The following is a 16604-nucleotide window of genomic DNA, read 5'->3' on the forward strand; positions in this document are numbered from 1 at the left end:
AGGCACCTGACCACAAGTTGCTGTCAGTCTAGGTACATGGAGACAAGTAACCAAAGATTACAATGCAATTACTTTTAGCCTCTTGTGTGGCCATGTTCCTAAAATTACCATGACTGTCAAACCTGAAACTGACAAAATTAAGATGTAGTAGAAAATAGATGTAAAAGGATCTCATTTCCACAACAAACCAGATACTCCCATTTAAAAAATCTGCTCCAACACCAAATATTTCTCTTGCCTAATTTCACTCAATTATTCAGAAAACATTGCTGCATCCCTGTAATCCAGGAAATTGTAGAATTTCCTACCAATTTCACTATTTCTGAGCTAAATCTAATACAAACTTTGTTAGTATATAAACTGGAGCAGGTTCTATGCCAAAGTTTCTGACTCGTTAAATAGGGATCATAATAATACATTTATTCTACAATTATTATGAGCATTAAATGAATTAAATTATATAAAGTGACTAGTACATAATAAATATTCTCTATTCCCTGCATTTATTTTAAAGTTTGTAAATCTAATATTGTTGGCAAGTTTGAATTTAATCAGTGGTGTTTTTGTTTTTGTTTTTATTTTTTTGCACTTCTATTTTCCTTTGGCCTATTTTCACAATTTCCAATAAAATTTGTATTTGCCTCATGAGACTTTCACAAGCATTGTGGTAGTTGAGGGCTGATTTTCTGGATCTGAAGAGATAATGGTAAAAATATTGGTTCTGAAACTATACAATCCTGAGTTCAAACCAACCTCTGACACTGCTCAGTCCAAATGTATCTGAGGATCATCTGACAAGAGGAGCATCTTAGAAGCAATGTGTGTATGTAAGGCCTATGGTATCTTGACATTTAGGAAACACAGTAATCTGTGCAATGGTAAGAAATTTATTTAAACTCCTTAATTTGCCATTTCTTCATTTGTAAACCTATTTTACTCATAAACCTATTTCTTAAAGTTGATAGAAGTAAATGAAATAATACATATGTGGCGCCTGGCATAGTGCCTGGAATGTAATGAATGATTTATACATGTTAGCCATTAATAATTGTATCCACATTTTGCATTGAGAGGATGAAATATAAATCGATCCTCATTCTCTGCAATAAACCATAAACCTATCCCCAGAAGGGTCTATAGAAAGAAGTCATTATCATTGCCTTTTTAAAGGGAAACACATTAGGAGATTAGAGATTAGATTCTAATTTTGTCATTTACATGTAAGTGGGAGATTGCTGTAGTATGGTGGCTCTTTTGAAAGGATGAGTAGAGTCCAAAGAGAATTGGCAGATCAGCCCCCTGGAAATCATCTGTGGAATTCATCCTTGGGAAAGTGACTTCTAGAATGAGGTCTGGAGGACGAGCAGGAGTTAACCAGTTAAGCACAGGGGAAAGAGATCTTCAAGCAAGAGGAACAGGATGCACCAAGAACTGAAGGTGAGAAAGAGCCAGGTGTGTTTGAGACTAATCAATGTTATTCATGAAGTTGTACTGTGTTTACAAAATACTGCATATTTGACCATAAGTAATGAATGCACTTCTTTCAAGATCAGAGGATCATTCCTAGATCACAGAACTTTAGATTCTTAAAGATTTCAGAGATCAAAACTAAAGCCTTTCCTTTTTTGAGATAAGGAAACCAAAGTTTGGATGAATGAAAGAGAAAAGGGGTCAATAGAGAGAAGGTAGCTAACATGATGGGCACCTATTATGTGTCAGACAAGCGACATTCTGTACATACAATAGATGAGGAGACTGAGACATAGAGATGTTAAATAACTCACTCAAAGCCATAAATTTAATAAGAGTAGAGTCAGAATTCAAATCCAGATTTACAATCCTCCAGATTCTAGGATTGTTTTCACTATACTCCCTGGAATTTGTGTGAGCTCATCCACCTGTGAATTTATCTCCACAATGGCATTATAATTGTTTGTTTTTGCACTAGTCTATAAGCTTCTGGTGAGTCTTTCTATTTGCAAGCACATTTTCTGGAAGATGAATGAGCCCAAAAAGATATCAGATGACTGGATGGATGGATGGATGGATGGATGGATGGATGGATGGATGGATGGATGGATAAGCATTTGAGAGATTACTTGGATGGATTTTTCTGAGGGTCTACCCAATTACCTTTCAAGCTTATTGTGAAACTTTCAAATAAACTTCTAAATCTAATTAATCACCAACATTTCAAAAAGTCAATAAGAAATCTACAATAATTTTAAATTTAACAAATTCAAAACCAAATGATTCTGAATAGAGTAATAAAGGGCAGATCCGGAATAGAAGCCCTACATAGTGAGTTCCTTGCAGACACAGTCCATGGCCCATTTATCTTTTTGTCCCTAGTATCTGGCCTCAGAGCATATTTGGCATGCATGTACTGAAAGGCTAATCCGTCAACAGTTCTGACTAGAGTCATGCATGCATGGCTAGCCTTGTAAATAATAGAAGGAGGACAATTCTGTATTTTCTGGTGGACCAAAGGAAGAAAAGAACTAATGTTTTACCACACAAAAGACCTACATTTATTGTCTTCATACTGAGATTCCAATGAAGCTATTAGACCTCAAATTAAATGTTGATTATGGGCAAGAATGACATGGAACATATCTAACCATTGGTACATACAGGTATCAACTAGTCAGAACAGATGTCATGGCCTAACAAAAGGATACCTCAATACATCAGAACAGATAACAGTAAATAACCAGTTCAATGCACAGCGTAGGGCATGAATGTCAGCCCTGCTCAGAGGTCTTTCGAGATGAGATGAGAAGCAGAGACATGGTTGATGAAGAGCAGGGACATTGATAACAGGGAAGAGGATCTAGAGGCTAAAATGTGAGGACCTGCTTTTAGGAATGGGATAGAAGACAGTTTCCAGAATTCAACCATATAATTCTTATCAGTCTTGTAGCAAGGCACAAGGGTTGCTAGAAAGAGTGAGCACGGATCAGATGTTTGCATATTTGGTGCTAGATAACCTGAGTATTGACCTAGAGTTCTCTACAAAGGATGGAATTAGTTCAGTGGTCTCTAGGGTTAAACTGAACCTCCAGGATGGAGATTGATCACATGGTTCAGCTGTGGGGAAAGAAGAAAACCACTGTGACTTAGAAAAGAATATCATTTGAAAAGAATATCATTTTTGTTAACAGGGCTGGCTTCCTTTCTTCTTTCCTCTTTCTGTGTCTTTTCTGTCTGAATCAGCTAGAATCAGTTTCTGTTGCTTGCAATACTATTACATAAGATACTCTGCCTTATTATCGACACAATATCCTTATTAATTCTATCTAAGCTCATTAGCTCTTTGAACAACCAACTCCTTATTCATTAGGTATTTCTGCAGGTGTTCATGTAATTTTGTGGGTTTAGCTGTAAAATATTTCAATTCAAGATAATGGACAAAAACTACTTGAGTAAGATTTAACCATGTAAATAATGGACTTTACCCCCATGATTTTATATTGAAGAGGCCACTCTCAGTTATTGACTACTGCCAAGTTCCAACATTCTCTCTCCACAGCCTCATCCTTTGGTTCATGCTGATTTTTCTCTCAGAAATGCCCTTCCTACCACCTCCACCTGTGGAAAGCGTTATTTATTCTCAAAAGACTGATTTAAGTATCAACTCTGCAAAGCCTTCCCTATTTCTCAGGTTAGAACTAATCACTCCACATCTGTGATTCCTGGCAACATCACCTCTGTTGGAACAGTGCCCAGGTGTGCCTTGAACAGCAGATAACTGGGCTCCTCAAAGAATTCATTGTAGATTACCAGAGCTATGACAAATATAAAAGCCATATCTATAACTCATTGGCATAAAGATGAATGTATTAATATTACATACTAAAACATTTACTTTGACCTAAAAGTTCATTTCTTTTTTCCAATTTCAAAAGAAAGTAAACCTTTTCTGTTTAGTAGAGTGGAACCTTGGCACTGTGTCCACTGTCTCATAAGGAAGTTTTCCCTGTATGCATGTGCTCTCACTTATACATTTTTCTCATTTATGCAATCCACAGCTTAACGAGGCTTCTCTGAGAGACAAATTTGGTTTCAGAATATGGGGATAGGATCAAACTTGAGATAAGAGTAAATGATTCAGCATTAAGGGGGTTCTCTTAAAGGAGGCTTTTATTTTTTTCCTAATTGAATGACTCAAATATATAATGATTCTTTTTTAAAAGAGTCCAAACCCATTGACAGTTTGCTAGTTAAAAGTCTAGTTTTCTATAGAACATTTTTCTAGATAGAACCAGGGCTACTATGGGCATTAACAGTCATTTGTTTTGTTTGCAGTTTACCGATTTAGAGCAATATTTGAGTTAATCTGAAATAAAATAACTATCATTTGTGTGATGCTTTACAATTTACAAAGCACTTCCACATATATTACTCATTTAATCTACATCTTACCTTGAGAGGTTGGTGTCTTTTATTTTTCATTTGACAGGCAAGAAAAACAAGCCTCAGATGGATGAAGTGACTTCCCCAATGTCACACAGCTGGTAGTACAGAGTCTGGGACTCATGCCCTTAAGGTTCTTCTAATCCCAGAATCTCATATTCTTTCCAGTATATCATGCTGCCCATAGGGAAAAAAAGCATATATATAAACACATGCATTAAAGAGTTGAGCTCATACTTCCAAGTAGATTGATGTTCTTTTAGAAAACCTAATGGCATTTTTATAGATGTCATTGTTACGAGTTTAGTTCTAAAACATTCAACAAAAGATGGTTGACAAAATTTATTTTCAGTGGAAGTCAAAATTAACTGAACAATATTTTGAATTTATATGAAATTCTATGGATCATGAACTTTGATAGAAATTATAATAAATATGTCAGGAATGGATAGATAAGATACATATTTTTAATGTCAAATTCCAAGTCTTTTTTCCTTAGCTTGTTAGATCTCCCTTCCCTTCCTTTCTCTTCTCTGTCTCTTAAGCCTCACCTTAGATGTAGACCCCTTTCATACTCTCTTTTGGTAAACAACCTAAAACAAACTTTTCTGTGAGTCATCTTTTATCAACCTCTTTGCTCCTGAAAGGGGTAATTTCCTCACAAATAAAATAAAAGGAAGTACATGAGTAGCTCAGTCAATTAAGCATCTACCTTCAGCTCAGTTTCCTGGGATTGAGCCCCACATCAGTCTCTTTGCTCAGGGGGGAGCCTGCTTCCCCCTCTCTCTCTGCCTGATGCTCTGCCTGCTTGTGCTCTCTCTCTGTCAAATAAATAAGTAAAATCTTAAAAAAAATAAAACAAATGGAAGAAAGGAATTGCATTGAGCAAGTCTGATCTTGAGTTCTACAAACCATGAAGACTAACTCATACATTATCTAGAAAAACAAATGAGGGCTATTAAAGTCAGCATGAGCACTTACTCTTCACAAGAAATTTGGGCAAAACAAAGAATGAGATTTTAGAGATTTCAGGACTGTAATCCAATGCCAGGCAATACACGAATCGACCCTTTCAAGTAAAAATTTGATAGTAGTTTCACAGTTCTGGGAACTAGTGTGACTGAAAATAAATTATTTTAAGCCAAGTTTGCAAGGCCAGGAAGTGAATAACTGAATAACTGAATGTGAATATGTCATCCCAGTTCAATTTCATTTTGATTACTCACAGAAGAAGGATCAGGAAATATTTATAAGATTTTTCTGGAATGATTTCTGCAGTTTAAAAATATTCTATTTTGCTCAGAAATAAAAATCAAATTACTTTAATTTCACAAATGTCTTGATACTACACACCTTGCCACATGGTAGTCTCTTCCATTGTGATAAGAATATAAATAATGATATTATATGATTTTTAAATAGACAACTTAATTTCCTTTTACATTCTATATTTCCCAACCTTTGGGTCTCCGGGTCACGAAACAAAAGGTATGTTTCAGGTGTGGCCTCATGAAGCTGGTGCTACACAGATTGTTTTACCCACAACAGACATCCTAACCAGAAAGTCAGCAATTCAACCGAATGCTGCCTTAAAACCCAGCTTAATATAGCAATGAGTAATGTTTGCACAATGTGTGTTCCTTGTCCTCAGGCAATTTGCTGCCACAGTAGTGAATTTCATTTGAAAATCTAAGAACAATATTTATCCCCCATATTTTACTGACTGGTACATGGAATAGTCTCCAAAATGTGAATAAATGTTATTGGAACTAAGAGGAAACAGTCAATACAAATGGGACACTTCATAGGCAGATGGGCTTTTGTAGATTCCTTTAAAAATGGTTTTATGAAAGGTCAGTTATGAATCAGGTGTGTGTCAAGCACAAGGGATACCAGGATGAACAAGACATAAACCCTAACCTCAAAGAGCTCAGGGAGGGACTATCATTATCTTATCTCCAAAATCTAGCACACAAATTGGCACAGAGCAGGTGCTCAATAAATCTTGGATGAATCAGTGGAAGGACTGCTTAATATTACAAAAAGACTGCTATGAACACAGATACACACAGGAGTTCCAAGCCAGAGGGTCAGAGGAAGTAAAAGAAGGAGGTATGAATGGAATGGAAGGGATAATAATAGGTGTGGCTGGTATTAGACAACATGACTGAGAAATGTGGTGTGGAAAAACATTCCTAAAGTGAAAGATACAAGTGAATTTTATCAGAAAGGAAAAAGGAAGGTAATGAAGACACCGGAAACCCCTCCACCCTGAAAAAATGTACAATAAAAAATTTATACTAGAGGGGCGCCTGGGTGGCTCAGTCGTTGAGTGTCTGCCTTCGGCTCAGGTCATGATCCCAGGGTCCTGGGATTGAGCCCCACATCAGGCTCCCTGCTCGGCGGGAAGCCTGCTTCTCCCTCTCCCATGCCCCCTGCTTGTGTTCTCTCTCTCGCTGTGTCTCTCTCTGTCAAATAAATAAAATCTTAAAAAAAAAATTTATACTAGAAAACCAAAATTTAAGTTGAAACTGAAAACTTCATTGATAAATGAACATTTTGTGTTAACTCAAAGTATAAATTTTAAAACAAAATTTGGAGACTTTAATTAAAATTTGCCATTAACAAAATCATCATTGTTTTAAAACTTCCATTTTTTTCAACCTTTGGAGCCCCTAAGCTGAATCATGAGATTGTTAAACATTGTTTTCCCGTAGTATTCCTTAAATAGTTTTTTTTAATTTGTTTTGAAACTTGGGGAAAGAATGTGATGCTATAGATATGGTGATGGAAATTGTCCAAACTAAAATCCAAGAGCAAATTTTCAAAAAACTAGCACTCACATAATTTATGACTACCCAGAAAATTCTGAGTTCAATTTTTTGTTCAATTTTACTTTTAATAAAATTACACAAAGCAATATAACTAGTAATGATTTGCATAAGTCTACTGAAAATAATTTTTTCATCTTCACAATGAACTTTTCATCCATTTAAATTAATAGGCCTGGACTCAGAAATACAAGCAATTCAGCAACTTGACTTAATTGTTGAAATCTGCCAAGTTTCAGACAGTAATTGACAAATCAGAGAGTGCAAGAACTCTATATTTCAGTTCTCAGTGACATTTTGGCTATAGGAGTTTTTAAATTGAAAAGCATGATAAACCTTAAAAGGACAATTTCCACCTAGTCTTTATGAGAGATAGGTATTGTTGACAAATAAATTAATATATGATCTTACAAAGATTTCTTCATTCTAGTAGCTAAAATGTGGCCAACTATCAAAGAATTAACTGCTTTTAAGACAGCTCTTAGTGCTTTGTCACTGACAACAGAGACTTTTCTATTCTAAAAACCTAAAAAAATGTCAAAGCCCTTTCAAAGAGGTCCTGACTTGCCAATAATATATATTTATGCTTTTTTTACATAGTAAAATAATACAGTCATGACATACTTTTTTTTCCCAAAGACCTGAACAATAATAAATGCATTAATTAATTTTAAATGTTTTTCATTAGCGAGAAAAATTCTGAATTACAAAAGACAAATTTGATGTGCTCAGTGATATTGTTTAGAGATGAATGTTTACATTTTATTTCATATTTTATAATATGGTCTTACAACTGCTTAGCCACATAGACATTAGGTGAGACTTAAAGTGTCTCAAGCATCTCACAGAATAATAATTTTTTAAATTATTGGAATAAAACATAGATTTGCCTTTAATCCATTACCTACGATATTTTTTTAAAAACTGGTGACAAATTAAAACACAAATGCTAGTAGCTTAATATTGCAGCCAAATTGAGAAAATCTGGCCAAATTTGATTCTATTCAAGAATAAATTTTCATTTTCAAAAGATATAACGGCAACTATCAAAATTAGTAAAACTTTCTATACACATAGGCCCTTTATAACCTGTGGAGTCCATTGTACCCCATGGCTGCATGTTTTATGCTGTTTCAAAAAATAATAATAAAAATAGATTTGGAGTTATCAATTCATTTTGGAAATAAAGGGATTAATCCTATTAGAAACAATAAAAGCAAGGATAGAGAGCTCAGAAATGGACCCTCAACTCTATGGTCAACTAATCTTTGACAAAGCAGGAAAGAATGTCCAACGGAAAAAAGACAGTCTCTTCAACAAATGGTATTGGGAAAATTGGACAGCCACATGCAGAAGAATGAAACTGGACCATTTCCTTACACCACACACAAAAATAGACTCAATATGGTTGGAAGACCTCAGTGTGAGACAGGAGCCCATCAAGATCCTAGGGGAGAACACAGGCAGCAACCTCTTCGACCTCAGCCACAGCAACTTCTTCCTAGAAACATTGCCAAAGGCAAGGGAAGCAAGGGCAAAATGAACTATTGGGACTTCATCAAGATAAAAAGCTTTTGCACAGCAAAAGAAACAGTCAACAAAACCAAAAGACAACCGACAGAATGGGAGGAGATATTTACAAATGACATATCAGATAAAGGGCTAGTATCCAAAATCTATGAAGAACTTATCAAACTCAACACCCAAAGAACAAAGAATCCAATCAAGAAATGGGCAGAAGACATGAACAGACATTTTTCTAAAGAAGACATCCAAATAGCCAATAGACACATGAAAAAGTGCTCAACATTGCTCGGCATCAGGGAAATCCAAATCAAAACCTCAACGAGATACCACCTCACACCAGTCAGAATGGCTAGAATTTTCAAGTCAGGAAACAACAGATGTTGGTGGGGATGCGGAGAAAGGGGAACCCTCCTACACTGTTGGTGGGAATGCAAACTGGTGCAGCCACTCTGGAAAACAGTATGGAGGTTCCTCAAAAAGTTGAAAATAGAGCTACCATACGACCCAGCAATTGCACTACTGCGTATTTACACCAAAAATACAAATGTAGTGATCCGAAGGGGTACGTGCACCCTGATGTTTATAGCAGCAATGTCCACAATAGCCAAACTATGGAAAGAGCAAAGATGTCCATCGACAGATGAATGGATAAAGAAGATGTGGTAGATATATACAATGGAATATTATGCAACCATCAAAAGGAATGAAATCTTGCCATTTGCAATGACGTGGAAGGAACTGGAGGGTATTATGCTGAGCAAAATAAGTCAATCAGAGAAAGACATGTATCATATGATCTAACTGATATGAGGAATTCTTAATCTCAGGAAACAAACTGAGGGTTGCTGGAGTGGTGGGGGGTGGGAGGGATGGGGTAGCTGGGTGATAGACATTGGGGAGGGTATGTGCTATGGTGAGGGCTGTGAATTGTGTAAGACTGTTGAATCACAGACCTGTACCTCTGAAACAAATAATACATTATATGTTAAAAAAAAAAAAAGACGATAGCAGGAAGGGAAAATTGAAGGGGGGGAAATCGGAGGGGGAGATGAACCAGGAGAGACTATGGAATCTGAGAAAAAAACTGAGGGTTCTAGATGGGAGGGGCATGGGGGGATGGGTTAGCCTGGTGTTGGGTATTAAAGAGGGCATGTATTGAATGGAGCACTGGGTGTTATACGCAAACAATGAATCATGGAACACTACATCAAAAACTAATGATGTAATGTATGGTGATTAACATAACATAATAAAATTAAAAAAAAAAAAGAAACAATAAGAACAGTACCTGGAACAAAGACCCTCCCATTGGAAGAAGGGCAAGTATTTTCCACAATACTAGGAAGAGAGTGCTGAGAAGATGCCAATGTTCTGAAGATATAAAGAGAAATCTAATCAAGAAAAAATGACCTGCAGAGGGTCAAGAAAGACAAGATATTGCAGTCCCAAAAAGCAATGAGGTTCAGGAAATTTAAAAAGAGGTAATAGGAATAGAATATAGGTAGGTTTGGTTCAGAAAAAGAGAGAGAGAGAAAGACAGAAATAGAATTATTAAAACTGGGACAAGTAATTAGAAAAGGTCCAAGTAAAATTTTCTGTTTTAGATTGATACTGTGTCCAGCGCTTATGCTTTGCCTGAGCCTACTGGTGGAAAGTAACTGAACTTAGCTGCAGGTAGAGAAAAAATTCTGGGGCAGAAGCCAAACAAATAGTGTACTATCAGCAAATTGTACTGAAAAAAGGAATATGCTTTTATATAAATATGCACTATGGTAGATTGCTTTTAAAGATGGCCACCAAGTTCTCTTATCTCTGTATGTGTAGGCCCCTCCCCTCTTCCCTTTAAGAACAGGAATCTATTTCGCCTCATCTCAGTTCTGGCCTGGACTTGTGACTTACTTTGACCTAGAGGATGTGGCAGAAGTAATAGACTTTGTGACAGTTCTGGGCTGAGGATTTGAGAAACATGGCAGCATCCACTCCTGCTTTCTGGAAAGTCAGTTGTCATGCTTTAGGAAAGACAGTCTAGACTGCTGGAGAAAGGGATGCACATGGAGGAGAATCAAGGTACTCTAGCCATTTACCCATCCCAGATGAGACAAGACATGTAAGACCATTTCTGGTGTTCCAGACCCAGTCCAGCCACCAACTAATTGCAGCCATATGACCCCAGCTGACAGACACTACATGAAGCAAAAGTAATTGTCAACCAACCCATAAAAGATTTTTAAAGATTTTATTTATTTATTTGAGAGAGAATGAGATAGAGAGAGAGAGCATGAGAGGGGGGAGGGTCCGAGGGAGAAGCAGACTCCCTGCTGAGCAAGGAGCCCGATGCGGGACTCAATCCTGGGACTCCAGGATCATGACCTGAGCCGAAGGCAGTCGCTTAACCAACTGAGACACCCAGGCGCCCAATCCACTATTTTTAAAGTGGTTACTTATACAGGAATAGATACTAAAATTTGCAGCAAATTAAAAGGGAAGATGAACAGTGGCTGGAGAGTAGCAGATGGATTTAAACTGAACTTTTTTATTAATGCAACAAGAAATAATCAATGTTAGGATAGAAGCAAAATGATGGCAATAAAAGTGGCAAAGAAAGTCAAGTAATGAAACTGGGAGGGCTGATGGTTGAATGGCAAAAAGTGCTTTTTTAGGGGCGCCTGGGTGGCTCAGTTGTTAAGCGTCTGCCTTCAGCTCAGCTCATGATCCCCAGGTCCTGGGATCGAGCCCCGCATTGGGCTCCCCACTCTGCGAGAAGCATGCTTCTCCCTCTCCCACTCCCCCTGCTTGTGTTCCCTCTCTTGTTGTGTCTCTCTCTGTCAAATAAATAAATAAAATCTTAAAAAAAAAAAAAAGTTGTTTTTTTAAAAAGGGAACCAAAAAAGTATCATGAACACAAGGAGAAAAATAAATTGTTCTGATAAAAGAAAATTAGGTCATTTTCAATACAGTAAAAGAGCTTACTACTGCATTCCAATTTGAATATGACTATAATTCTAAATCTGGACAAAATTTAAATAGAAAATCTCTTTGGAGAAATCAAGAAACTACCAAGGCAGTCAATGTTTAAAGTGCCAGATCTTCGAAAGAAGGGAAATTCACTGATATCAACCCAACATTCTGCAGCACTCTCCCCCTGAAGGAATTTGATGACTCCTGAGCTACACAGGAAGGAGAGACTAAGAAACCAAGCAGAAAGCAGTGTCTAAAAGTCTGCCTACCTAAATTGGTATTTCAGTAGTCTTACTATTGAAAAATTAGGGCCCTCCAAGGAGGGGAATCCTTAGAAAATCTCTCATACTTCCAGTTAAGAATCCAGGACTATATTATAAGAAAAAATATGAAACAAAACCTTACCAAGACTGAAACTCATCTTTGAATCCGATAAACCCCAGATAAGAGTCAAGTGATCTTCCCTTAATCTAACTGCCAATCAGAAAAGGAAAAGAAAACTCCTCCTTGGAAGAAATAGCATCTGTGAAAGTCTCAAATTATCTCTACAATTTTTCAACCACAGTGCCTTGTGCTCAATAAAAAACTCTCAGGTACGCCTGGAAAGGACCAAATATCTGGCAAATAAAAGAAAGAACAGACAATAGAAACAGAGTTACAGATGATCCAGATTTTAGAGTTATATAGCCTTTGAAGTTATCATAAATATATCCAAGGAAACACATGACAAGATGGGTAATTTCATCAGAAAACTGGAATCTTCAAGAAATATTTAAATATAAATATTCTATAAATGGATAGTACAATAATAAAAATTTAAAATTCACTGATGGGATTAACACCAATTAGATACAGCAGAAGAAAGGATTGGAAACTGGAAGCAAGTTCAATAAAATGGATCCACTGAAGTTTGGAGAAAAAAATTATTTAAAAAAACAGTACAGAGTATAAATATATAGGACATGGTGAAAAACATCTAACATATTTATAAGTATCCCAGAAAAAAATGACAAGATAATGAGAGAGAGGGAAAGAGAGAGAAGAGGGAGGGGGAAGGAGGATTAATGATGCAGAGATAATAATGAAGAGAAACTGGCTGATAAATGTTCAGAATTGATAAAAGCATGTCACACATTGAAGAAATTCTATGAATCTCAAGCAGAACAAGAACAACAAAATACTCAAGTACATTATAGTAAAACTATTTAAAACCAAGATCAACAACAACAAACACCTTTAAATTGAATACTGCAAAATATTTAAAAATGTGAATTGAGTTGCTTTCCTTGAAGCTCCTCTGCAATTATATGAACACACATGGTCAGTGTTGTCTTATATGCTCTTCTATTGGCTTGGGACCAATAGAAGGTCCCAAGGGCAGATCCAAGAACATTTATTGGGTGACTTTATGTGATTTACTGAGACACATGGGTAAAAGAATAAGAAACTTTGCCCTTCAGGCTTCTCTTTACTTCTTTTCATATCTCTTGACTTCCTTTAAGACCCTTTTTAGAAAGCTTCTCCATCTCCCTGGGATAGAATCTTAGAATTGACTTTGTCACCTAAACACACATACACACCCACACCCTGCCCTCCACACATACACATTTGAGCCTTGAAACTTAAGGTGGCATCTCCATCTACAAAATCTCTCCCTAACCAAGTTTAGGCAACAGTGAAGTAAAAAAAAATGTTTTTCAAACCTTAATCATTTAAGTTGTGATTAAAATTGCTTTGAATTTATTTCCTTCCTGCAAGTGTCCTCTCAGCACCTCAAAGATAGCCTTCGATTATCCATTTCCATCTCTTCCTCTAACTGTGTGACAATGTTTCCTTGGCTACAGGAAGTGTGTTGCTAAGCAGCACATTGTTGTGCTGGATCTAAGACAAAAACCAACACCAGCAATGAAAATAGTCATGTGATATAATTATTTCCTACCTGTAATCAGCTATGGGGTTTTGTTAAAACCCAACAGACTCCATCTGAAAAACAATGTGATTTGAAAAGAATCAACATTCTTAGAAAATTTCCAGTAAGTCCTACTAAAAATTGTACACTATCATTAATTAAATTCACATGTTAACAATTAAACACTCATAGATAATTGAATTCAATGACTTTACAATTGAAACAATACTATGTTAGAAAAAACACAGCATTTTATCTGTCATTACTGAGCATCCCCCCACTCTCCCATTTTACTACTTTTCACGAAAACATTCATTTTGCCCCACTAGTGCTATTATTTGGAATTTGAGAACTAAATTATTTTCAAAATTCTCTAGTAGCACATTTGCCTGAAATGGTAAAGGATAGTGAGAAACATACAAGGTATAAAATTAGCAAATACTTATGCCAACAGATGAATAACCTAAATGTGGAATTTCTTATTTTTCTATGTCTGGAAATTCAAATGAGCTTCTAACCATTTTTTTTTTCAGACTCTACATGCCATTTCATTACATTATCTTCTAGTGAATGAGTCATCCTTGTCTACACATCTTATCTTCCTTCCCAGGGATTTTTCCCTGTCCCAGGTCCATATATTTCCACCTGTAGCACCAGAATAATGATGGGCCAAATTAGGTTGATTAAACTACCAGCCCAAGTAAGTTCCTACCAACTTGAGCAGTTTCATCTTTGTTGATAAGGCAATGAAAGGATTGCTGTGAACATTGTCTGCTTTCATAAGAGAATTACATTTTGGCTCCAGTTGATTAGACTTCTACTTTAGGGTGAACCTTTCTTCAGGAATATACCAACTAGGACCCTAAAGAATATAGCATGTTTACTTCACATGTAAAATATGTCATCATCTATGGGAAAAGATTCTTTTATGAGAAAAATAACCTTTTCAAAATATTGTATTGTGGTTTTTTGGTTTTTTTGTTTGTTTTTGTCTCAAAGAAGATGCACTAATATCTGCATGCTAGGCATGACAGTTGCTAAGAACATAGCAACAAATTTGGTTCTTTCATATGGGCAGATCCATCAGAAGACTCATTAGCTGCTGGCTTTGTTTGTCTCCCAGGAATGGAACTGAAGAATCTCACCAAAGGACCTCTTTACTCCTCTAAGTGTTTCTCATGAAAGGACACAAATGTATCCCATCATTTTATTTATTATTTCCTTATCAATTCATCAGGATAGCCCCATTTTATCTCCGTGTGCTCTGGGAAGAATGGCTCTGCTTTAAGGAATCATATATGTCAAATAGTTCCAAATCAATTGTTAATCAATTGATTTTTATGTGAATTCTACCCTCTGCAATATCTGGAGTACCTCAGTCTTCTCTGAATTTTCCCAAAGCAATTTATTTGCATCTTTTATATGACCCTTAGTATGTGTGATGGGCTAAATTATGTTCCCTACAAATTCATTGTTGAAGTCCAAACTCCCAGTACTTCAGAATGTGGCCATATTTAGAGATAGGGTATTTAAAGAAGCAATTAGGGTAAAATGAAATCATTAGGGTAGGCCCTAATCCAATATAACTGGTGTCCTTATTAAAAGAGGAGATTAGGGGCGCCTGGGTGGCTCAGTCAGTTAAGCATCTGCCTTCACCTCAGGTCATGATCCCAGACTCCTGGGATCGAGCCCCACATCAGGCTCCCTGCTAAGCAGGGAGCCTGCTTCTCCCTCTCCCTCTGCCTGCTGCTCTGCCTGCTTGTGTGCTCTCTCTCTCTGTCAAATAAATAAATAAAATCTTAAAAAAAAAAAAAGAAGAGGAGATTAAAGAGACTTCAGGGAAGATGGCAAAGAAGGAGGATTCTGGGCTCACCTTGTTCCACAGATAGAACTAGGTAACATCCACATCAGTGTAAATAACCCAGAAAGTGACTCAAAGACTGGCAAAACAAATTTTCTACAGCTAAACATAGAGAAGAAGCCACACCAAAAAGGGTAGGAAGGGCAGAGGCAGTCAGGAAACAAATTGATCCTTGAGACTGTCCATGGGAAAGAGGGACACCACAGGCACAGAGAAGGGATTAGAGCAGCCCCCATAGCAGGCACTGCAGGCATGGGGTGCCTGCACTGGAAAGATGAATCTCCATAACACTTGGCTTTGAAAACCAGAGGAACTTAACATCATGAGTTCTTCTGGTCAGTGGGGCTTAACTCCTAGAACTTTAAAAATCAGTGGCCAAAGGAAACTGAATCCCCACCCTTAAAGAGATAGCATAACAAACATCCCCTCTGAGATACAGCACTGAAGCAGCAGTTGAAAAAACATGAGGTATACAGGAAGGAGATTTAAATCTCAAAACATGAGCTAGAGGGGCAGGGATCTTTAGGAGATTTCCAGAAGAACAAAAAAGCTAGCGGGTGCCATTTCCCTCCCCTGACCCCCAGTCTAGTTACACAGAGAGCTGCAGGAACCAGCAGAGCCTGAACACTCTCCACCTAGCTTGGTAAGTGCTCCCACTCCTGCTTTCTTCTGCAGATGTGCTCTCTCCAACTCGGCCTCCCAGTTTTCCAAAGCAGCACCACAAACATGGCAGTGTGCAAGCAGCCTCAACAGGAGCCAGGCCAAAGTGATTCCTGTCCCAGGAAGACAGGAAGATAACCCACACACTAGTTTAACTGCAGCCCAGCAGTGAGCTGGTGGCAGACAGCCAGTATGACTGCAGGCTCCATCCACCAGCGAAAGCTTCTCAGGAGCCAACAAAGGAAGAGCACCTTGCAGTTCAGTGACTGAAGTCCTGGCAAAAGATTGGTCTAAACCAATGCAAGCCCAAGATGGCCTCAGACTGGCCCATGAACAACACAGGGACCAAGCCCTACCCACAACAGGCAAACAAGGCATTGCAGATAACTGGACTGAAGGTAAACATGGGTCAGCCACAACAGTAGGGTGCATGCAACCCACG

At 37.3% G+C, this 16604-nt stretch overlaps 1 protein-coding gene across 1 annotated transcript in view; it reads right to left on the minus strand.

The window, feature by feature from the left end:
* The window catches only part of SCEL (sciellin), a 311533-nt gene that overhangs the window by 179926 nt on the left and 115003 nt on the right, over positions 1 to 16604 (minus strand). Inside the window, exon 2 of the mRNA XM_035003214.1 lies at positions 4426 to 4593. The gene's annotated coding sequence lies outside the window, so the exon portion shown is untranslated. The remainder of the gene's footprint in view (positions 1 to 4425; positions 4594 to 16604) is intronic.

Source organism: Mirounga leonina, unplaced genomic scaffold (genome assembly GCF_011800145.1).
Source record: "Mirounga leonina isolate KUSES-001 unplaced genomic scaffold, KU_Mleo_1.0 Mir_127, whole genome shotgun sequence".
Lineage (NCBI taxonomy): Eukaryota > Metazoa > Chordata > Mammalia > Carnivora > Phocidae > Mirounga > Mirounga leonina.